General features: G+C 43.0%; 1 pseudogene; it reads right to left on the reverse strand.

Moving 5' to 3' along the window:
* The window catches only part of LOC127196665 (60S ribosomal protein L21-like), a 102,353-nt pseudogene extending 101,999 nt beyond the window's left edge, over positions 1 to 354 (reverse strand).
* Between the last annotated feature and the right edge of the window lie 23,549 nt (positions 355 to 23,903).

Raw genomic sequence — 23,903 nt, forward strand, 5'->3', positions numbered from 1 at the left:
TCTCTACTTCTAGTTAGTGTGCTTGATTTACAGCCATCCATTAGCCTGGCTGGAGTTCCTGAACCTTGTACTCCACAGCAGAGTAGTACTTTGTGCAAGGCAGAGGGCAAACCAGAAGAAGGCAGGCAGTGGGCGGGGCCCTGGGCCAGCGGAAGGATGCCACAAGCCACTCAGAGTCCCTGGCTGACTCTGAGTGGCTTCCTTCCAAGCTGTGACTCATGGTTGCGTGAGCTGAGCTGCTGTCTTTGAGCCCCCACTTACCTCTTCGGCAACGGCACACCTACAGACCCAGATTACTGTCCCTGTTCTCTGCAGGGAATGGGACAGGACACTGGCTCTGAAGGGTCTCCTCATGATCACTCTAATGCGGGAGAAGTGTGGAAATGCTGTCACTGAACCCCTGAGACCAGATATGCTCCAGTGGTGACCAAAAATAACATTCTTTCTCATTATTGTTTAGGATCTTAATATTTATAATCTTAAATCTAGATTAAAACTTTTTGTGTGTTACTCTCAATTCAAGTTACTGTCAAAGAGCATGTTGATGCGTGAGTATTGCAAATTATCTTTTTTTTTTTTTTTTTTTGTTTTGCATGTGTATTAGACTTAATATACTGGACCCAGGTCTGACTGTCTTTTGAGGGTCTTCATACCATGGCCGTCCTGTCAGCCTTCCCTCTGGTCTAGTGGGATGTGTTTCGTTGACACTGATCATGATGTACACTGCCATTTTCTGTGGCTCCTCCGCAACCAGCACCCTCTGCAAACAGCCCTTTGTTTAACTTTCCTTAAACTCTCCTATTCTGAAACCCTGAATGCAACCTTTCTTCCCATTGTCCCAGCTGGCAGCAGATTAAGCATTGTTCAATGACGTAGATTGTGACGGACAGTAAGGTGCTCTCTGAAGGAGAGCATGCTCACTTTTAATTTTATCTACTCCACACAAGTCAAAACATTTCAACAGACTGCCCAAGGGTTCTCTCCTCTAAATGGGAACAGTATTTGTCTATTAAAGAGAAATTAAGTTAAAAAGAAACAAGAAGTTTTGTTTACCTGATTCACTTGTCAAGTATAATAGAACTTGAACTTTAAATATGAAAAACGATTTGCTCATCTCAGATTTTTTGTTTGTTTGTTTTTCATAATAGGGTTTTTCTGTTACTGTCCTGGGCACACTTTCTAGACCAGGCTGGCCTCAAACTCACAGCACTCCACCTGCCTTTGCCTTCCGAGTGCTGAGATTAAAGGTGTGCACCAACATGCCTGGCTCATCTCAGAATTTTTAACCAGTGAAAGATACTCAAGTTTCCTTTGTCAATTTAAACTATAGGTAAGAGTTTAAAGTAGCACAAGAAAAAGACATTTAAGAATAAAATTTGGAGCTGACCATGGTGGCACATGCCTTTAATCCCAGCACTCGGGAGGCAAAGGCAGGTGGACCATTGTGAGTTCGAGGCCAGTCCGGTCTACAAAAGCAAGTCCAGGACAGCCAAGGCTACACAGAGAAACTCCATCTCAAAAAACCAAAAAAAAAAAAAAAAAAAAAAAAAAAAAAAAAAAAAAAAAAAGATAAAATTTGGGCGTGGGTACAGTGTGTGTGTTTTGAAAGTGTCTTGTTTTCTATTCTTTCTGTTACTTTTGACCAATGGTGAGAAGATCTGAAATGCTAGCTCATTTTTTCTCATTATCAATCTCCCCACTTCAGTCATCCTAAACAGCATTAGCATCCTTGAAGGTGCTCTTTGTAGGGCGTGTTAATTGGTACTGAGCAGTGCTTTTAGTTACAGCTTAGGCTACTTCCCCCACTAACCAACAAGGAAGACAATGGGAAAACGAGCTGCTCATCAACAACAGTACATAAGGGCTTCAAAATACTTATGCCTAACCTTAACTAGAGATGTGCATGGCAGAAAAGAGGACAATTATGTAACGTACCGAAAATGTGGAGATGAACCATGCAATAAAGGTGCTGTGGCTATATCTGTGAGTGGTGCTCCTTAGCTGGGAGGCAGAGGGGCACAGCAGCTGCCAGCACGTGGCTCTTGGCAGGACTCAGGGAAGAAAATTTATTTAACTACTCTATGCTTTGGCTTCTGCATCTGTGAAACCAGGAGAGGGAAAAATCTGCTCTCCACAGGACTACTGTGAGAGTTAAGGAAGTCACTGCAAACAGAATGTTTAGAAATGTGTGGCAAATTACAAGCCCTTGCTGTAGGTCTATTAGTTATTTTCACTGTTTCATATGTCACCTCCCAATACAGGCGCCATTGCTATAGTCCTGGCTCTTGGGGAGGAGAGTGCCTTGCTTTGTTGTGCTTGACTGGATCCCTGAGGTGACCTGTCTGACTCCTGTGGGTTTTTGGTTTGTTGGTTTGTTTGTTGGTTGGTTGGTTTTTCAAGACAGGGTTTCTCTGTGTAGCCTTGGCTGTCCTGGACTCACTTTGTAGACCAGGCTGGCCTCGAACTCACAGCAATTTGCCTGTCTCTGCCTCCCAAGTGCTGGGATTAAAGGTGTGCGCCACCGCGCCTGGCTCCAACCCCTGTGTTTTTAAGAGAAGACATCAACAACAGTTGTTCTGACTTGTACAGTCATTCTAGAGTTCATATGAAAAAAATTAACAGGACAGTAAAAAAAAGAAAGAAAGAAAACAGAGCCCGGCGCGGTGGCGCACGCCTTTAATCCTAGCACTCGGGAGGAGGAGGCAGGTAGATTGTGGTGAGTTCGAGGTTAGCCTGGTCTACAAAGTGAGTCCAGGACAGCCAAAGCTAACACAGAAAGACCTTGTCTCGAACCTCCCCAAAACAAACAAACAAACAAACAAACACAAACATAAAATGAGAGACTATATAAACAATGGCCAATATTTCTGTGAAAACAGAAGATAGTTAGTGGGTGGTATATTTTTTATTCTGATTGTGGAATTCATTGTGCAATTGTAATCCTAGCCAAAATTATTAAAAACTTTACATTCACATTTAGATATGAAAACAATACTACAATAAAATGAGGAAAAAAGAGAACTTGAGTTAAAAAGGTAGATAACAAAGTAGAAATGTACCTGAAACTGGGCGTGGTGGAGCACACCTTTAATCTCTGCACTAGGGAGGAAAGAGGCTGGTGGATCTCTGTGCTTTCAAGGCCAGCCTGGTCTACAAAGCCAGGACTGGACAGCCAGTTACATAGAGAAACCCTGTCTTTGAAAAAGAGAAAGATAGATAGAAAGAAAGAAAGAAAGAAAGAAAGAAAGAAAGAAAGAAAGAAAGAAAGAAAGAAAGGTACATGAACAAAATAGAAAGATTGTGTTTGCTTTAGCAATAGCGGCAGCTTGACAATCACAGAACTTGGCCCTCACAATTCCGGTCTTGTGTGTACAGCCAAAATAAGAGTTTGTCTTTGTCAATATCAAGTGAACGTTTCTAGCTGCCTTATTCATAACGACTACAAATTACAAAGAGCCCCAAGTTCCAGAGACAATAAAATGAGTACACATTGTGCATTTAGAAAAACAGAAAAATCATACACTCTGAAGGCTGAGGCAGGAGGATTACTGTGAGTTTGACTAGACTTCTTTGCAGAAGCTTATTTCAGAAAATAAAAGAAAAAGAAAGGAAGAAAGGGAGGAGAATAGAAAAGAGGGATAGAGAAAGAAAGGGAAGGAAGGGAAAAAACTACACAAAAATGTAAAAGAATGGTGAATTTTCCAGAGATCATGTGGAAGAAAAGGAGTTTAATCTGAGATAGCACACACAGGATGTTTGTGTTTATAAGTACACAACAGACTCAATTTGTCACGGGGATGGAATTTCTTATCTTGGTCACTTTGAGAGTGGTTCCTGCTGCTGGCTGGGTGGAGCTATGGAGAGCCCCGGGGTGCTGGAAGCCTTCAGTATCTAGATCCAGGAGTTGACTGCGTGGGAGTGCATATGTAGAGTCTGTTGAGCTATGCGCTAAAGACTGTCTACTCTCCTGTACGTTGATTATACATAAAAAAGAAAAACCGTAATCTGGATGGGAAAGACTGAGATCCCCAAAGAAGAATCAACATGTTTTACAGTCATGAATGCGTAGACCCAGGTGCTACCTCAGTGCTATGCGACATCGCAGTTGAGGAAGATGAAGAAACTCTCAGTAACGTCCTGAGATGGAGATTTGTGACAAAATGGTTCTCGAGGGTGTTCTTAGATCTCAAAGAATTCAGGAAGGGAGGAGGGGAGGTGGAGAACACCTGACATAGCTGCTGCTCCTGATGGGGGTTGGGATGGGGGTGGCAGAGTGGGCAGTGCTCTCTCTCCTACCCTCCTTGATCTCCACACATACTGTTTAAGGGTCTTTTGTGCCTGCAGGTGGTGGTTCCCTGACTAAGGGGAGCCGGCTGGATAGGTAGGAGCTATTTATTGTGCCAATGTAGAGGGATAGGCATATAGTAATAGTGAAAGGGACCCAAGGGACCCAGTGTTTGCAATATGAGCATTGATTCAAGGTTGGAGACTCGCAACTAGTGTGTCATCTTGTATAAAACTGAGATAACCAGTTACAGGGTATGAGGTGGAAAAATGACACCAGGACTGCTCTTTCCTCCCATATGTTTTCTTCACAACAGGTGCTTTGTTTTCAAGGTCAACAGGAGAAGATGCAGGAGGTTTGGAGATGAAGGTGAAGAGTTGATTTGTTCAGGATCCACTCAGTTCCTGTATAAATCTTGACTTTGCTACTTCATGTGTGTGTCACAGAGAAACATTTGGATTTTGATAAACGGCGTGTGCGCTCTTTCTGGAAGCCTGATTTGGTCAATCAGAATTCTTATCCTACCTTGAAAAGTCGTCATGGTCCCTTCTTTGCTTGAGTAGTTTGTACTTTACTGTATTTGATCTTAATGGGACCTGTAGGGCAGCTGGGTGAACTATTCTCTGAAGAGGAAGCTGAAGCCAGGTCAGTTCACTCTTGCTTTGCAGAGTTCGAAGCTTGTCTTGTCATCAGCAGGGGGGTTGTAAACTGTTTTTTGGGATGCTTGCATGTGAGGACCAGCCTGATCTCCATGTACAGAGAGATTTAGAAACAGAATGATTAGGTGACATTCCCAGGTCCAAGGAAACAGTTCTAGGCCATTGATTTATTTCCTTCTTCATTCATTTGGAAAGAGCTATAGCGCTTCCAATGTAAAATGTTTCCTTCTATGCAAAGCATTACCAACAGAGGGAGAGGTGGGGGAAAGGGGAGGAAGGGAAGTGGGGAGGGGAGGGAGAGGGAGGAGAGGGAGGAGAGGGGAGAGGAGAGGGAGGAGAGGGGGAAAGGGAGGGAGAGAGGGAGAGAGAGGAGAGGGGAGAGGAGTAGAAGGAGAGGGAGGGGGAAAGGGAGGGGAGAGGGAAGAGAGAGAGGGAGAAGATGGGTGTTTTCCTTAGACAACCTTCCTGCCTCTGCCTTCTAGGTCCTGGGATTACATGTTTGTGCTACCAGGCTTAAACTGGATGGTTTGCATTTTTAAACATACAGTGTGTTCTTTTTCAAAGTAAACAATGTATTTCAAACAAGCTTCAATCTATTTGTACAGAATGGTTTAGTCTTTCTAATGATAATCTTATAGGAAGGCTCTTGCCTTTGGGATGTAGAGTCACAATTCTTTCTTTCTTTCTTTCTTTCTTTCTTTCTTTCTTTCTTTCTTTCTTTCTTTCTTTCTTTCTTTCGTGCTTTTGTTTGGTTTTGGTTTTGTCAGGCAAGGCCTCACTATGTAGCCCTGGCTGGCCTGGAGTCTGTTATGTAGAGAAGGCTGGCTCATTTACCCTGATCCTTCAGTCTCACACTCTTTATTCCATTTTTGTAAGTTTACCAAAATCTTCATGACAAACATGTTAATTTCTTTAAATTCTTGTCTTGAGTCTTTCTCGTTACCATTGTCTATAATTTTCCGTATTTTGAGACAGTCACTAGTGCTATGGCTTGAATATGTTCCTCAGTCCTTGTGTTAGAAATCTAACCTCAGTTGCAGTATCATGAGGTGAGGGATGACTAGGCCACTAAGAATCAGCCCTTATGAGCAGACTCTTGACATCGTTTTCAGAGAGTATTCCTCATAAAAGGTTAGGTGCAGCCCTCTTTTCTGCTCTTTTCTCTTAGCCTTTGTGCCAGGACACATAGCGAGAAAACCTCCACTAGATACCAGGCACCGGACTCTGGATTTGCCAAACCATTGAGCGGTGAACCGATCCATCACTGCTCATTACACCCCCTGCAGTCTGTTCTGTTTCGGCAGCACGTGAGAACCATGGCAGTAAGCCTTGGATTTCAGTGTTTCCCTGAAGACGGCGTAGTGTCAGCAAAGCGAGTCATTAAACCGAGTAGGTGCTGACTGTGGGTAAGAGTATGCCAAGTTGTTCACACAGCAAGTCATTAAGCGAAGCAACTACCGAACTCAGTAAAGCAGGATGCACCCTGGTTAAGCAGCTCCCGGATAATGGAACGTTGATGACATTAATGCGAACTTTCCACCAGGGAGAAAGTTGGAGACAAAAGATAGCTATAAACAACCTTTCAGACTTCAAATGACCCTAGGCCCACCTCTGCTTTTAAATATATCCCATGGAGCTTTGGGGCTGTATAACCATTCATCCAAGGAGATATACCACATGTCTCTGTGTTTAATGATTCTAAGGTATTCTTTCTTTTGTGTTCAGATAAAGATCCTCCTTAGGGCCCTTTCTCTGGAGAAACTGATTTCTTGGGCCAGTGAGATGGCTCACAGGATAAAGGCTTTTACCAACAAGGCTGATGGCCTGCATTAGAGACCCAGACCCCATATGTTAGGACAGAACAGACTCTTGTGGCTGTCCTCTGACTTCCAAACACATGTTCACACACACACACACACACACACACACACACACACACACACACACACACACACCACATAAAGTTTAATAAAAACAAAACTAACTTCTTAAAAAGACATAATTTTTCTCATTTAAAGGGTTAAGTGGAACAGGCTCTGGAGTCAGTATCTTGGGTGAGGCCCCTGTTTCAGCCATTCTTAGCCATTTTCTTAGCCTGCCAGGGTTTTGTCATTGCTAATATGGACACACCAGATCTAGGCTGCCTTAGGACTGGCTGTGAGAATTACATGTAGTAATGTGCTTCAAGCTCTCGCTTATTACAAGTGAGTGATATATCCTCAATAATGATAACACACACACACACACACACACACACACAAAACCATTGTCACAAAACACTTCTGATATTTGACAGTGGTCATTGAACCAATCATCTATAGAATCTATGGAACATTTAAAAAAAATTAAACTTGTCTCTTGAAAACTTCAAAATTGTCTCATTTTCCCACTACTCAACCAGCCTGAGGTTATTTACCATAGCAATTGATATCCCTATAGAGTCAATAAATTTAAGAAATTAGCTGAAGCTTGTGGTATACAAATGTAATCCTGGTGTGCTACTGGGGAAGCAGATTGCAAGTTCTGGGTAAGTCTGGGCTGTACAGCAAGATCCTGACTCAACAAACAAATGAGCAACAAAATCCTAAATAAATTTATTACAGCATTTTAAGAGAGCAAACACATTAATTCATTAAAAGACATCGATATTGCTTGATGATATAATGAGATATATTTATTTCTCTTTTGCTGGTTAGTTTTGGTATTGAGACAGCTTCTTCCTGTGTGTCCCTGCCTGATCTCATTATGTACACAAGGCCCACCTTAAACTCACAAAGATCTGACTGTCTCCGCCTCCCCAATGCTGGATGAAAGGTGTGCACCACCACGCCTGACACTATTGGCTTCTTTTAAAATCAACTCTATGACTGTTCCTGAGGGGAACTAAAAGATAACTGCACTAGGGTTCTCTGAGGAAGGTGACCCAAGCAAGACTTAGGCAGTAACCAGAGCCAAGTTGTGTGTGTGTGTGGGGGGTGGGGGGAGGGCAGGGGAAAGTAACCAGGCTGTTCCTGAGGGGAACAGTCATAGAGTTGATTTTAAAAGAAGCCAATAATGGGAAAATGGGTGGGTGGGGGAGGAATGGGAGGATACAAGGGATGGGATAAACATTGAGATGTAACAAGAATAAATTAATAAATAAAAAAAAAAAGAAAAAAAGAAATTGGAAAAAAAGAAAAAATAATAAAATAAATACATTGAATCTCATAAAAAAAAAATCAACTCTAAAAGATCTATACACCTATAGAGAGAATAGTTCAGTGGTAGAGCACTGGCCTAGTATCTGTGATGATTCTGTGAAATTTTTATTAATTAAATAAGAGAAATAAAATGTGTAATCAGTGATTTGGCCAGTCCTGAGCACAAGGAGTGACAAGGAGTGACAGATCTATTCTCTGCTCTCATGGCACTTACGGTTGGGTGGGAGAAACAGTAATAATGAAATACTCATTAAGATGGAGCTCATTAGTAAGTGTGATAAGTTATGAAGAAATAAAGCGTGTTCTTATACTAAAAGATAACTGCACTAGGGTTCTCTGAGGAAGGTGACCCAAGCAAGACTTAGGCAGTAACCAGAGCCAAGTTGTGTGTGTGTGGGCGGGGGGGGGCAAGGGGAGGGCAGGGGAAAGTAACCAGGCTGCGTGGTACAGCTATAGCAGGGAGATTTTCTGCCTTGGTGAGGAAAGAGCATCAGAAAACAAGCAAGAGATTCTAGGTGGGTGAGCCACCCCTAGTCAGGTCAAGGAGAGGTGTAGCTTGTGCCTTCAGGTCCCTACTGGCCTTGCTAAGGACTTTCAGCTTTATGAATTGGAAGCACTTGAAAGATAAAAGCAGATGCATAAATCAAGACAGAAGTATGAGCAACGAAGAGGCAAGAGGCTGAAGGACAGCAGGGAAACCAGCAGGCCACAGCTGCAAACATGTAGAGGGAGAAGTGGTGTGTTGCAAGTGCTGGGACCTTCACGGAGGAGATGGAAGTCCATCCATGGCCTTTTAGTATATGTATCTTTTAGGATAGGAACATATTCAGAGGTGAGAATTGGTAACATGAAAATGTAGATGCCCAAGGACTCTCCAGTTTCTCATGTGAGTAACTGAGAAGATGAGGCACCTCGTTTTTAAGATATTGACCACTGTAAAAGAGCACTGTGGCACCAGGGTTTGGATGCTAGGTGACAGACTTTATGTCAAACATGCTACATCTTACCTGATGGAATGAAAACATTAAAAAAAAATGATAAGAGGGCATGATGCATATTTTGTCCTGAATACAGTTTTGTTAAGTCTGGTTTCAGCTGTCTACTTGAGCCGGTGTGGTGAAGCCTGCGGGTCGTCCCAGCACTCAGTAGGCTAACGTCTGAGTCTGCATCAAGAAGAAAGTGACCGTCAGGCTTAGCGCGTGAATGCGAACTTTCCAAATCTTTTCCTCTTGAACTCACATAGGAGGGTAATAAAATGTACAAACAGGAAGGACACAGACAACGGGAAAGAAAGAAGACAGCAGCAGTAAGACTGCAGATTAGCCAAGCAGTCTGTGAATCAGGACGTCCAGGAAGGCTAAACCTGACACTTAGAGTAACCGTGACTACTGCAGTGCAGGGTTCACAGCGGCAGATCACAGGCGCCTTGGGAGGTCCTCACAAAGACAAGTGCTCTGATATTAGAGACTAGGCATCAACAGTACGTTTGAAAATTGTTCATTGTGGCTCCCGCCATTTTTTTCCCTTCACTTGATTCCCAGGGCATGGATTGGGCTGCAGGAGAGCTTGCGTTTCCCCAGGAGAAACCTGAAAGTATTCTCGGGCAGTCTCGTCAGCCTATGAAGAAAGGCATTAACTTCTGCCCAGTATGGTGGTCCCTGTCATACCATCCTGAAGCAAACAGAGACAGTGTCCTTTTAGCACAGAGCACCTACTTTCAATCCCATTCTCAAAACAAAGCTAGGGGTGCAGGAGGCTAGCACAGGATAGCAGGAAATTTGTTAAAAGCTTACTAATAGAAGGACAGAGACTGAAACAAATGGAAGCCGGTAACCTGAAGGAAACTAACATTGCTCATAGAAAACTTCAAATGTAAACTCTCTTGTCTCCCGAGACATAGGAGAAAATTACGAAACAATAACAGGACAGACTACGAAATAAATATTTGGTGAGCTCAAAAGAGGCCTAGCCACTAAAATATGACATTAGAGATGAGAAATTCAATATACAGGTTAAACGATAAAGTTAGGAAAATCCCCCAAGGAAGTAAGCAAAAACACTAATATAAGGATGGGGTGAAGAAAAGATATGAAAATTAGAGGACCTGTCAGAAGGCTCAACACCCAATAGCAGACTTATTAAAAAAGAGAGACAGTGCAGAGGAGATGAAGAGAAACTAATGAAAGTGTGCTGTAGACTCTGTTTCCAGGTGAGTGGGCCAATCAGCTTCTACTGGAGTGTGAACACAGATGCCCTCATAGGAATGTGATGATAAAACGTGCACTGACATATTCCTAGCACTGTAATCCATGGGTGGCACACAGTAGACATTCTATATTTCTTTCCCTTTACACTGTCAGAAATTGAGCCTAGGCCTGTATATATGCTAGGCAAATACCATACCACTGAGTTCTACCCCCAGCCCTATATACTCTGTAAAGCTGTGTCAAAGAATTAACAAAAACTCTAAAGAAAGTATGTGCAAGATCCTAAGGGAGAAACCGTTCACATTTAACATTTGCAAGATCAAGAATCAGGATGTCACATGTTTACTCAATAGCAGAAGCAAATCTAGAGCACGAAATTTCAAAGGGAAAACAGACTTCTGCTTTTCTACTGAAAACACACACACACACACACACACACACACACACACACACACACACACACACAAAGTATAAATGAAGATATTTTCAACTATATAAGGGCTCCCGGCATTTAGCTCCTCTTTGTTATTTTGAAGGTGGTTCCTAAGAGGTGGGAAGGACATGAAGAAGAGAAAGGCTTGTAATTCTGCACCACGAGGAGGCAGAGACAGAAGCCTCAGGACTGACTGGAGGATGCCCTAAGCCTTCCTATGAGGGTCAATGCTGGAGAGCACTTAATCCAGACTAGGGCAAGCCAGGTTTGCACCAAAAGAGGTTCAAGGTTTCAGGGGTTTTGATGCATTTGAATATATTAAAAAGAGGTCCATAAAACTAGAGATTGAATTAAGAATTAAAAACAAAAACTTAGCTAAACAACAGTAACAACAACAAATCAAGAGAACAATCCCGAGAAAACCGAAGAGCTCTGTTGGAGAGGAAAAGCAATCCCTCCAAGCTACAGAGACTCGCTGGGAAGAACATCTGCCTGTTTCTATTCCTGTTTGTAGCAGAAATGTCCTCCAGGGCTGGCCAGCATTGTCTCAGAGCCAAAGCAGCTGTGGTCAGTGTCAAGCAATCCTCACTAGTGTGAGCCTATTAACATTCCCCCACAGAAAAGGTTCAAAGGGGACTTCCAGACCCTCGGCTGACACTCTCGTCACTCCTTCCTGCCCCTTATCATGTATAATCCTGTCCCAGCTGCACGCCATCTTGGGCGGTGCTCAGGGCACAGGAGACGACAGACTTGACTGGAGATAGGGAATCTGAGTGTGCAGCTCTCATTAATCATTCATTACCCATGCTGGGTTGGGGTTTTTCAGTGTTGTACAAGTCTGAGAGTCACTTGTGACCCTGCATGTTACCCTAATAAACTCACTGGTTCACCAAGCTGGACTCGGATGAGATCATTTTTTTTTTCCTGGTGGAGCTCTTTGGGGTGAATATACATGTTTCTGTCATCTACTAAGAAAAGCCGTATAGCAGGTTGGCATTGGAATAGAGAGATGACAGAAGCAAAGATGACTCTAGGTGGAGCAGCTGATGACGTTTTCTGAGTGATAAGGGATGCAGGAGGCAGTGGGGTGGGGGGGGGGTGCTGGGGAGGTCAGGGGTGGGGTGGGCAGGAGGTCAACATGGCTGTACTTACCTACCCTATAATAAAGGATAGTATGGCTTCTTGCTGTCTGACAGCTGTATTGTCCTTGATGCAGTAGTAAAGACACAACTGAGACTGAGCTGTCTGCCCTAAAAGAATGTAAAAGCGTGAGGTCTGAGGGAGGTTCCCTGTAGAGCCACCTGCCTCTGTGTGGTACGGGGTGGCCTGTCTCCTCCTTGAATGGTGTCTACCGCATGAATTTGGGTCATGGCCAACCAGCTGCAAGACTGGAACATATGTTGTAATCTCTGAAAGTAGCCAGCCAGGAACAAGATTGCAAGGAAGCTGCAGCCACAGTCGCATGACCCTTGTTCTGGATAATGAGACATATAACCAAGGCTGAGAGATCTGCCCAGAGGACGCTTGCTCTCCTAAGGGATGAGTTTCAACAGGGCATGTGAGAGTCAGCCGCTAACTTTGCTTCTGGATTGCCAGGGATAGTGGATAAGAGAGGGGATGGTGTGAAGGTATTGGCTGGCCATTTCTTACAGCTGGGTAAGGGAGGGTCAGGCCAAATAGACAAAAGTGCCTGTCTAAGTCACTTGGGAACAGATGTGGCAAAATTGGCCTTGAGCCAAAGTTCCTCAGGGTGAGGGTGGGCAACTGACAGAAAGACACAAATGATGGGATCTCGAGCCTCTGGAAGACAAATAACATTTTACCAAGAGGGTGGACAATAAAGGGGCGTTAGTGATTCCTACTGCCCCCCCCCCCCCCACTGGGAAGAAAGGAGGTCTGATATGCTGTGAACCATCCCCACTGCATTTCGAATAAGGTTGCCAAGCTTGCCTGTGAGTGAGGACCACACAGGACAACTAGGGGCCCTGTGTTGAATTGTGAATTAGTCTCCTACTAATGTGTATAATCCATAGGCGGATTCTATATTATATACAAAACATATATATATATATGTTATTGAGACTATATCTGTAAATATAAAAACAAAACAAATAAACCGGGTGTGGTGGCACACGCCTTTAATCCCAGCACTCGGGAGGCAGAGACAGGCGGATCGCTGTGAGTTTGAGGCCAGCCTGGTATACAAAGTGAGTCCAGGATAGCCAAGGCAAACATGGAGAAACCCTGTCTTGAAAAACAAAACAAAACAAATCAAAACAAATAAAATAGCAGCTTAGAAATTAAAGGCAGAAGGCACCTGTGTGGGAATGCACAGGAACTAACAGAAGACAAGTTTCTTGAATGGAAATCCACTTTCTAGAAGGCAGTCCCCTCACTGAATTATTGGCCAGGGTAACCCCTGCTTACCACTCCCCTGAAATACAGGTTATTGCCACCGCTGTACCAGAAATCATCCCTATTGTTGAAGACTCCACATGGTCTCTTATAGGAAGTGAAGATATAAACTGGGGATGAGTGAAACTTCCTTCCCTGTTAGGTAGCATTCATGGAAGATGCTGTGTTCACCTCCTGTAGAGTTATCACCAGTGGTTCTGCTTGGCTATCTATCCCAGCATACCTGTCAAGATGTATCTGCTGGTGCAATAGTGGCACAACTGGTAGATACCACCAACTTCTTTGTGACTTGATTTAAGCCCTGCTTAGTAGGAGAGAAGGTAAAACTCTGTGATTGACTGAGGAAATCACATGCCCCAGCAGAAATAATATTTCTATTATTTTGTTAAATATAGGTGCTGGGTCTGTGAAATCACCTTCTAAATGTTTGTCCTTGTGTCTTAGGTTTCTGCTGTTGTTGGTTGCTTTGGAAGAGAATTTCTTTTGGTTTTGGTCCATGTTGGTTACAGCAGGAACTTATAACCAGTCAACATGCTGCTGTGGTCTCTACTATTGATGTGGCCCATACTATTGCCATGGTCTATACTGTTGCCATGGTCCATACTGTTGCCATGGCATATACTGTTGCCATGGTCCATACTGTTGCCATGGCATATACTGTTGCCATGGTCCATACTATTGCCATGCTCTATACTGTTGCCATGCTCTGTACTGTTGCCATGCTCTGTACTCTTTCTATGGCAGAGCAGCTTAGTCTTCAGAAGACAATCATATACCCATCACTTATCTTAAGGCTCCAGGAATATGATGGAAGAGGAAACAGAATCTAAAAGCCAAAGGAAAGGGCAGGATGTAGTAGAACTGTCTTCTGGGCTTGACATGGTTTCTGCTGTCTTGAAATCAGGGCCGATGTGGTTACCCATGAAAACCGCCACAGGCTCAGGCCTTACACATCCCCTTGCAGAAGGTGCAGAGAGGGTTGTCTGGTGGCTACCTGAAATCCTAGCCACTCATGTCGCCACCCCATAGTGCATGTGACCAGTTGCACGTGTGCCTAGGGTGGCTTCTAGTGACGCAGCTCCTCACAACTCACACGTGCTTCTAAAAGCAACTCCCCTGGACTCATTGGTTCACCGAGTTGCACTTTAATAGAATTATTTCTTTGGTCTGGTTTTTGTCGCCCTATCTAAGGTGACACGTTAGCTATAGTGGCAGCTGTGGTCTGACTACACTGATGCGTAGAAAGATAGGAAATGTTCGTAGTTCTGTGGAGAATGAGAAAGAGCAGGACTCGCTCTCCACAGCGACACAGTAAGAGAATTCCTAAAATGGAATACTCACAAAATAACAATCTGCACACACGTAGTGAAATGAAGAGAAGTGTAAAGCAGCTACGAACACAGGTGAGGGAATGGACGCCATTGCGTGTAGGGAGTGAGGAATACACTTGAGGGGACGGGTGCTTGAGACGGTTGTTCCAAAAACAAATGTAGAAATGTTTGGTTGTTAAAAATAAATGTTTGAATAAAGTCATTGAAAATAAGATACAGATAATATCAGGCTCGGGAATGGTACCCTTGTGTGCAGATCCAATTCCTAACTCTTACTAGTTACCAAATATAGCATACATCATTTAACTTCTTTGGGCGTTAGTTTCCTAATCTCCATAGCGATGGAGTGATGTAAAGGGTGAGGAGAGAATTAAATACGTAGTGTTCATAGCGGGTCAGCACTGTGCCTGGCCCTTTGACGAATTACTTTGCTTTGTTTCTTGCCAATTACCTAAGATATTTTATTCACTTGGCTGCTCCCTGGGTTATCAAATTTTCAGTATTTTTTTTTTTATCACATCAACTTCCAGATACTACCACCAATTCATTTTGATGGGAGTTATGAGTACCCTAAATATGGTTTTTAAAAAATACCAATATCAGATGAAGCATCAAAAAACAGAGATCTCATACTCCTATCCAGAAGTTTAGAGTGAGTTTTCCTAGAGCACATTCAAAAACACCTTTACCAAGATCCACAAGTAATTCACTTGTCATTTTCTGCTTTCCTGTCGGGATGAGTCTGTGTGCATGTGTGCGCACAGTGGAGAGTGATGGGATCTGAATTCAAGTTCTTGTTTCATCACTCAAAAAGTGCTGTTCTTTGTACCACCTAAGTAGACTGGTGATGGGGGAGGGACAATCTCTTTGGGCTCAAATTGGGGAAGTACAGGTGTAAAATAGACAGCCTTTATGCCTCTGTGGGCCCCGGCTTTGCATGCGTTATTGAGGTATAGTACAAGTTCAGCCTGTTTCATAAGCAGGACTTAGCCCTTCTGCATAGGGAATGCGGATTCTGCTAAGTGTCAAAGTGTACGTGGTTGTTACGTGCTGTTCTCTTGTGTGCAATTTTCACTTCCTGTTTTATTCATAAATAACGAGATACAGACATTGGTTTGGGTTTTATTTTCACTTTTGCAATGACTTGGAAATCTTATCTAGCAAGAGATACAGAGTCTTATTGTACATTTCCCAAGAAGCTGAGAGGTTACACAACTCACTGGGCTCAAAGCTTCCTCGGGGAATAAGCTTTGACCAGACCAGACAGCTCATTTCCAATAAGTGGTGATTCTCTGGAAATAAATGCAGCTGTGGTCCAGTTGTGTTTCTGGCTATGGGCACTCTCCAGGCCTGGGGTGGGACACCCCACAAGATTTCCTTCTGCTTCAGCTCTAGGTATTCCCTCAGCAAAATATACTCAGCCAGCTAAGGGCAACCACAAATAATGTAGCCCAGTCAGTACCCTGTGGAAGCTCAAAAGTTTGAAAACCAACTACCCATGAGTTTCCAGCTGGACATAGATCAGAGACTGAGGTGGTTTGAATAGGTATGGCCCCCATAGACTCCTGTGTTTGAATGCTTGGCCCAGAGGGAGTGGCTACCAGTAGGCGTGGCCTTGTTGGAGTAGGTGTGGTCTTGTTGGAGTAGGTGTGGCCTTGTCGGAGGAAGTGTGTCAATGTGACCATCTCACATGCTTAAGCTACACCCAGTGTGGTACACAGGCCCCTTCTGCTGCCTGGGGATCAAGAAGTAATACTCTCAGCTCCTTTTCCAGCACCATGTCTGCCCAGACACTGCCAGCTGCCCTGTTTCCCTACCATGATGATAATAAACTAAAACCTCTGAAACTGTAAGCCAGACCCAAATTAAATGCTTTCCTTTATATGAACTGCTGTGGTTATATTCTCTTTTTCTTTTTCTTTCTTTCTTTTTTATTCTTTTTCTTTTTTCTTTCTTTCTTTTTTAGCCCTAACTATCCTGGACCTCTGTAGACCAGGCTGGCCTCGACCTCGTAGAGATGCACCTGCCTCTGCCTCCCAAGTGCTGGGATTAAAGGAGTGCGCCACCACGACAAGCTTTTTTTTTTTTTTTTTTTTAGGTTTTTCAATACAAGGTTTCTCTTTGTAACAGCCCTGGCTGTCCTAGACTCCCTTCGTAGACTAGGCTGGCCTTGAACTCACAGAAATCCACCTGCCCCTGCCTTCCGAGAGCTGGGATTAAACCATACCCAGATCATTTTGTGTCTTCCCAGCAATCATGCCTAACTAAGCCGGAGACAGTGTGAGATTGCCTTGGTTGACGTCTGGCTAAGTGTGTGTGTGATTAACAACGCTGTCGGTTTCCCTCAAGCCTTCTACTCTCTTGCCGACCTCAAGGCGATTTGGCAGAGGTCTGAAGTCAAACAGGTTGGAGCCTGAGAAACAACACCTCTGTGAAGCATGACTCTTATTCAATGCTTATACCACCCACATGCGATCTCAAAGATTTCTTTGGAAAGGAAATCTCTAGGAAACCAGTTGGTCTTAGAATTAATTATATTTTAAAAGGTGCAATCCAAAGCAACCCTCATAAGTACCCTCAATCAATGCCTGAAGACTGTTTAATGCATTGATTAGAAGTTCCCGATCCTTGAGCACACTGCTACTTAACGACCCATTAAGTAAAGCTAATTATTAATAGATTGCAGACTTGAAAAACCCACCCTGGCCTTCACTTCCCCATACATTTATCGGAGATTAAAAGTTGGAAGAATGACGCTCACATTCCCAGTACAACCAGGAGGCAACTAACTTCCCTCCATGCACAAGACAACCTTGCCGTGTAGCGTCCCCTTCTCCATGCTAGTCTGTCCCCACCCTGATGAAACACTTTCTTCCATCTCATGAAAAGCTATCCTGTAAGGAATATAATAAAATCAGTCAAAAAGGTTTGTGAAGACCGGTCCAATTTACTGTGCTCTCTGAGGCGGGAGATTTTGATTTTAGGAGTTCTCAAATAAGAAGGTATCATCAGATTTCACTGGGCTGTACAGGAAGGAATGGCTCCAGCTGTGGCTCTGCAAAACACTGAGAGCTAAGAAAAGAATGTAGTAAAGCTCGTAGCAGAGTGGCTGGCGTGTCGTGGGTGCTCAAGAAAGGTTAATGGTCTTCTTTTGAAAGTTTTACATTTAATAGTATGTGTATTTTGCATGTGGGCTTGTGTCCATGTGTGTGTGTCTGTGTGTGTGTGCGCGTGCGCGCGCGCGCACGCGCCTGTCAAGGCCAGAAGCATCAGATGCCCTGGAACTGGAGTTCCGGGAGGTTGAGAGTCGTCTGACACAGGGGCTGAGAACTGAACTTCCTTCCGCCAAAGACTTCAGTCTTCACTGCTGAGCTGTCTCTACCCCCAGTTGTTTGCTTACAGTAAGTTTATCATGCATACCTGCACTCAGCTCCCAGGGACAACGCCTGGGCTTTCCCTGTTATACCTCGAGCTCCTGCATGGCTTTGGGTGGTTGCTTGGAACTTGTTCAGCGGGTGTTAGCTTCAGCAGTGGGGTGATGCGTAGGAAAGAAGCCATTTAGCTTTCCTGGCTCTCGTCGATGAGAGTCAGTTAAAATGCGCTGTGCTTTGCATTTTTAAAAATTTGACAGGGGATGTTTACAAAATGTCAGACAGTAAAAGTCCTCAGTGTCCCCAGGAGCCTGGTGACTTTGCTCAGGTAGTGAACGGTAAGGGCTCTTGGGCCAGCTGATTGCTATACTGCGGGGTGATATGACGGTTCTTCTTCTGGCAGTGTTCTCAGCTTGGCTCACACAGCACCGGTAATATCGGTTTTCATGAGCTAGCTGTGGCATTGCACACAATGCTCTGAGAAAGTGAGGGTTTTAGCTGGGGCAGTGGGGTTCTTGTGGACCGAGTGGAATACGTAATTTGGAAGTGATTTTACTCTGCCACGTAAATGACCCTCTTTTCAAAAAAACAAAGGATGAAAAAAGAAAAAAAGAAAAACAAAGGATGTTAAAATTTCTTCATGACTACAACTTTATCAGTGGGAAACATTGTTGAAGGAGAAATAAAATATTGGTGAAATTTGTGTTTGTAATGTCAAAATATTAGAAAATCTCACGTCCAGAGGATTAATAGCAAATTACAATCAATATATCAAAAAAAAAAAAAAAAAAAAAAAAAAAAAAGCATTATATACATCACTGTGGAAAGATTGTTGGGACTTATTTTGAGGGAAAAGAAACAAAACGCAAATAGTTGAATGGCCCCAGGGGAGAACAGACTCCTATTATTCTGCTAACCGGGCATAGTGTTAAGCTGCTCCCTAAAGACCTATTGTGCTCATAGACTAATGCATCTGTCAAGTCACCTCCTTGCAGTAGATGCCACTTAACACAAAGACGCACAACCAGAGGAGGCGCAGAGATGTAGAGGGCTAAGCTCTGAGTGGGACATCTTCATCCGACACAGGTGCTGAGAACTTCCTTCCTTCCTAAGGCTCAAGGATCATTGTGGAAGAGGCAGGGCAGGACTCTATGAGCCACATGTGGTGGCTGACTAGAAAACAGTGCTTTCTGAGCACAGCAGAGAAGGTGCACACATGAACTCACAACAGTTGGGACAGCACAAGACCTGCGGAAGCTTAAGTCAGAGAGAATCCCAGCATGGAGAGGCGGGTGGGCACACTGTTCCATCCCTAGCTAAGGAGCTATTGTCAATTGACAGCTTCAGAGAAGGAGGGCAGGAGGGAGGGAAGGAGGGAGAGAGGGAGGGAGGGAGGGAGGAAACGAGGCAAGCAGAAGGGGTAAAGTTAGTTTGAAGAGTGTCACCCCTTGTAGGTTGCCCACACGCCAGTGGGAGAGGCCACATCCAAGAACATATAGGCAGAATAAATTGGGTGTGATGGGTTAAAAAAAAGAAAGAGTACATGAAATTGGATGGGTAGGGAAGAGGGTGTTAATCTGGAAAGAGTTTGGAGAGATGGTGAATATGATAAAAAATATTATCATATTATATAAAGTACTCAAGAAACTTCTAAGAATGAAGGGCAAAAAATGTGGTTCAGGGGGCTAAAGAGAGACGGTTCAGTGGTTAAGATCACTGTCCTGCTCTTCCAAAGGGCCCAGGTTCAATTCCCAGCACCAACATGGCAGCTCACCACTGTCTGTAACTCCAGTTCCAATGGATCTGACACCTTTATACCAATGCGCATAAAATTTTGTTTTAAAAAGAATTTTTTTTAAAAATGTGGTTCATCTCTGCCATAGCTGTGGTGACAAAGGAGCCTCAGGTGGCTATAGAATACGGACAGAAGAGAGAAGCCTAAATATGTTTGGGTATATTTTAAATTTTTAGTTATGTGAATACATTTTCTTCTCTAAGAAATATTGTAATTTAAAAGATGTTAATAAAGAAAAAGTTGGTAATGAGTAGGGTATGGGCTATTATGCATGGCTGTCAGTAGACCATAGAGATAGCTAAGAAACCACTTGGACTTTTTCTGTTTTACATAGTTTTTGTCTAATTGAAATAATTTTAAAATTAGATAAATTAGATAATAATTCGATAAATTAGAATCTTAGGAATTTTAAAACTCTCTGGAGAGATGGTTTAGGAATATTATACTATAGAGAACATCTAGCCACTCACAACCCCTCCCCCAATCTGTTACATTCATACATTATAAAAACAATTTTTTGTTTCATTGGTGTGTGTGTGTGTGTGTGTGTTCTTTTGTAGTGAACTTTTCGTCAGAAAGTCATGTGCAGCTCACTCAGTTTGGTTGCAGATTTGTTGGAATCCATTCAGCACCACACCTGATGTCCTCCGCTCACTGACTGGACAGTGCTTGGCCCAGATTAAACCACTCTCAGTAATTGCGAGTCTCTAGCCAACATTTAACTGGCTCAGAGATAGGGAACCTAAGCCAACCTAGAACTCATATTAGATAAATAAGCTGATGAAGATATGGGAACCAGTTAATTAATTATACCATATTTCACAAGAAACCTTTGAGGGATGTATAGGACCTTTGTATTGCCTCTGTGGTTTTCTATAAATCCAAAACTGCCCTAAAGAAAAAACAAATAATATGTGACTAAAAGAAGGCAAGTTTATTATTGCCAGTTCTTGTAAACTTTCAAGTTAAGAAAAAATAATTTATTTTAAAAATTATTTAAAGTTCTTTAATTTATAGTTAAACTATTTTAACTTTTTGTTTTTATTTTTGCTTTTGTTGTTTTGAGACAGGGTTTCTCTGTAGCCTTGGCTGTCCTCGACTTGCTTGTAAACCAGGCTTCAAACTCACAGTGATCCACCTGCCTCTGCCTCCCAGGTGCTGGGATTAAAGGTGTGCGCCACCACCGCCCGGTTTAACTTTATTTGTTATTTTATTACCTTTTTGTTCCTTGCCTAGAATAGCTTTTTACATACTAATTTGGAAATGAAGTAGTAAGGTCAACATAACCAACATCAACTTGTCTACTTTCTATTCAGCAGTTTCTAGTGAGTTATTTAAGATGTGTTCCTAGACTAACAAGATGGCTCAGTGGGCAGAGCCACACAAACCTGAGAGCCCCCATTCCATACTGGGAACCCTTGTGAAAGTGAGGGAACTGACATCTCCAAGCTGTCTTCTGACTTCTGCATGCACGCCATGGTACACACAGGCACATACACACTAATAGAAAGCACACAAAAATTCCTCAAGAGAGAAATATCCCTAGTGAGTCTCATGGTCTTTGCCCTATTTTGCCATCTTTGTACAAGACCAACTAAAGAGCATCGTCTAACTGTTGAGCAGTGTAAGCCTGTTCCATCAATCAAGTCGATTTACTATTTGTAATTTGACAGGAAGACAATTCTGATATTGTAATGCAGCTTGAGAGGTTGGTTATTTGCTATCTCAACTAGGATATTTTTAAATAAATTGTCTTTGGGGGCCAATGAGAGTCTTGGTAAAAAGTTTAAAACTTCAGTTTTATTAATCTCCACTTGTAGAGGAGAGTCATATACATTAACATCATGTTGTGGTGACTTGGAATCTAAAACACTGAACAACTTATAACTTGGCAACATTCATGGATACTCTATATCTACATGTTTCTTTGTACATGTTTTCAGTTATCATCACATTTAGAGAATGGTACTCAAGGTGAGATTTCTTCAGAGATAAGAGATCAGGTCAAGAGATCACTTTATAAACTACCGTTTCTGCACTGGAGCTGAGTCAGCAGAATTCCCATGTACCCAAAAATATCCTTTCCAGGTTATGCTAGATTTTGAATTCTTCCTCCTCCTCCTCCTCTTCTTCTTTTTTAAATTTTTTATATTTTTAGTTTTTTGAGACAAGGTTTCACTGTGTTATCTTGGCTGCCTTGGATTCACTTTGTAGACCAGGCTGGCCTTGAACTCACAGTGATCCTCCTGCCTCTGTCTCCCAAGTGCTGGGATTTGAATTCCTCTTCTTCACAGCAGCACTGCCTCTTGCTTGACAAAGGCTCTGTTCTGGGGCTCAGCAAAGTCTCCTGTAAAGGGTTAGGTGGCACATATTTTGAGCTTTTCTGATCATCAACTCTGTCCTTGTGGTTGGAAGGCAGCCTTCCATAACAGAGCAGAGAAGGAGCTTGGGCCACTGTTTGCTGACTGTTGCCCATTTGCTTTGCTTTTAATTTGCTCTCCAAACAGTCCCTGTACTGGGGGTGACTGTCTAGCAGTGTAAGTTTACCTAACCGGGAGGACTTGGGTCTTGTGTCATGTTATCATTGTCTCTCAGGCTGACCCACAGCAACATGGGAAGTGACACATAGATGACACTGTAGTTCTGCTCAGGAGGAGTGGAGTAGCTGTGGACTGTGGAGAATCCATCCTGCCTCAAAGAACGTGCTGCTGAGACTCACAAGAATGGAAGCCAAGTGCCTAATACAAAGGAAATGATAAAAATCTCGTTTTCTTCTCCGACCCTAACATAATGTCCTCCTTTGCACATACATCTGAAAGCTGGGTGACAAGAACATGCTGTCCACTCACACTTCCATTTTCCTGGAAATTTAAAGTTAATTCTAATGAGCTTCAGGTTCAGAAGGTGCTATTGGAAGAAGCCAATTCTGTCCTCAAGTTCTGGGGACTCATTTTTACATGTGAATCTTTATATGTTAGCCACAACCTGTCATCATAGTGTTTAACCAAGGGCCTTTATTCTCAAATCCCAGGGAATAAAAGGAGCTTATAATGTGCACTTTCAAAGTTTAAAGGGCTGCAGCTCAGAAGAGAACTCATAGGATGACAGTCTAGAATTTGGTTGGTGTTGGTGCTATAACCTCTTCAGGCTCTAGCATTGGTCATGCTCTAAACTCTCCGGGGAATTGACTGTAAGGCCACAAGTGTAGGCTTCTGTACGTGATGCTATGTGACATGACCCCTCGTGGGAAAGCCCAGACTAGACTTTCATAACTGGGATGTTTAAGCCCTTTCACAATTAAAAGCTGAAGCACTTGCTTCCTCACTGGGAAATTATTTCAGTTAAGACCAAGGGAGCCACTTTATCTCATGTGAACTAATTAATAATTTCATTAAAGGGGCAGTGGCAAGGCCGGCAGTTGGGGTGCACACAACTTTAATCCCAACACTAGGGAGGCAGAAGCAGGCGGAGCTCTCTGAGTTCGAAGCCAGCCTGGTCTATAGAGTGAGTTCCAGGACAGTTAGGGCTACACAGAGAAACCATGTCTTGAAAAACCAAAAACCAAAACAAAACAAACAAAAAATAGGATGGGTGGGGAACAAAAGAAATTTGGAGATTCTCCAAATTGTAATTTGGAGAAATACTAGGCACCCCAAAAGCTGAGAGTTATTATTGTTTTAAGCATTCCATTTGAAAGTCAGATGTCTTGACCAAGGACTCTTAATTTTGATATCAGAACTCTGTATAAAACATTATCCTGTTTCTTGATTTATATGTTCCTTCATTTACTCAATGCACATCTTTTAAAGAATTGCCCTCTTGAAGCATTTTGCTAAGTGCCAGGCACACACTGTGTTTAGAGATAAGCATATAAGTAGCCAAGTAGAATATATTTACTAAGTGTTACAACAGATCATGTGGCCAGATCTGGAAGAGCAGTGAACGGAAAGGATTTATTCAAAAGGGAAGCAAGAGTGTGGGGAGAGAAGTGGTCAGAGTGGCTTCACAGGAAATGCAAATGATATTCTTGCTGGGTTGGGGAGAGCCCTCCTGGGGATCAGAGACTGTAGACCAAGAGGGCTAGGGTACCCAAGTTAAGATGAAGAAAGGTTCTTCATCTGAATATTTTTGTGGGTAGCTTGATGCAGCTGGAACATGACTTTGTAGTGGAATTGGAGGAAAAGTTTCACGTGACACTGCAGTTTGT

Source organism: Acomys russatus, chromosome 12 (assembly GCF_903995435.1).
Source record: "Acomys russatus chromosome 12, mAcoRus1.1, whole genome shotgun sequence".
In the NCBI taxonomy this organism is placed as follows: domain Eukaryota; kingdom Metazoa; phylum Chordata; class Mammalia; order Rodentia; family Muridae; genus Acomys; species Acomys russatus.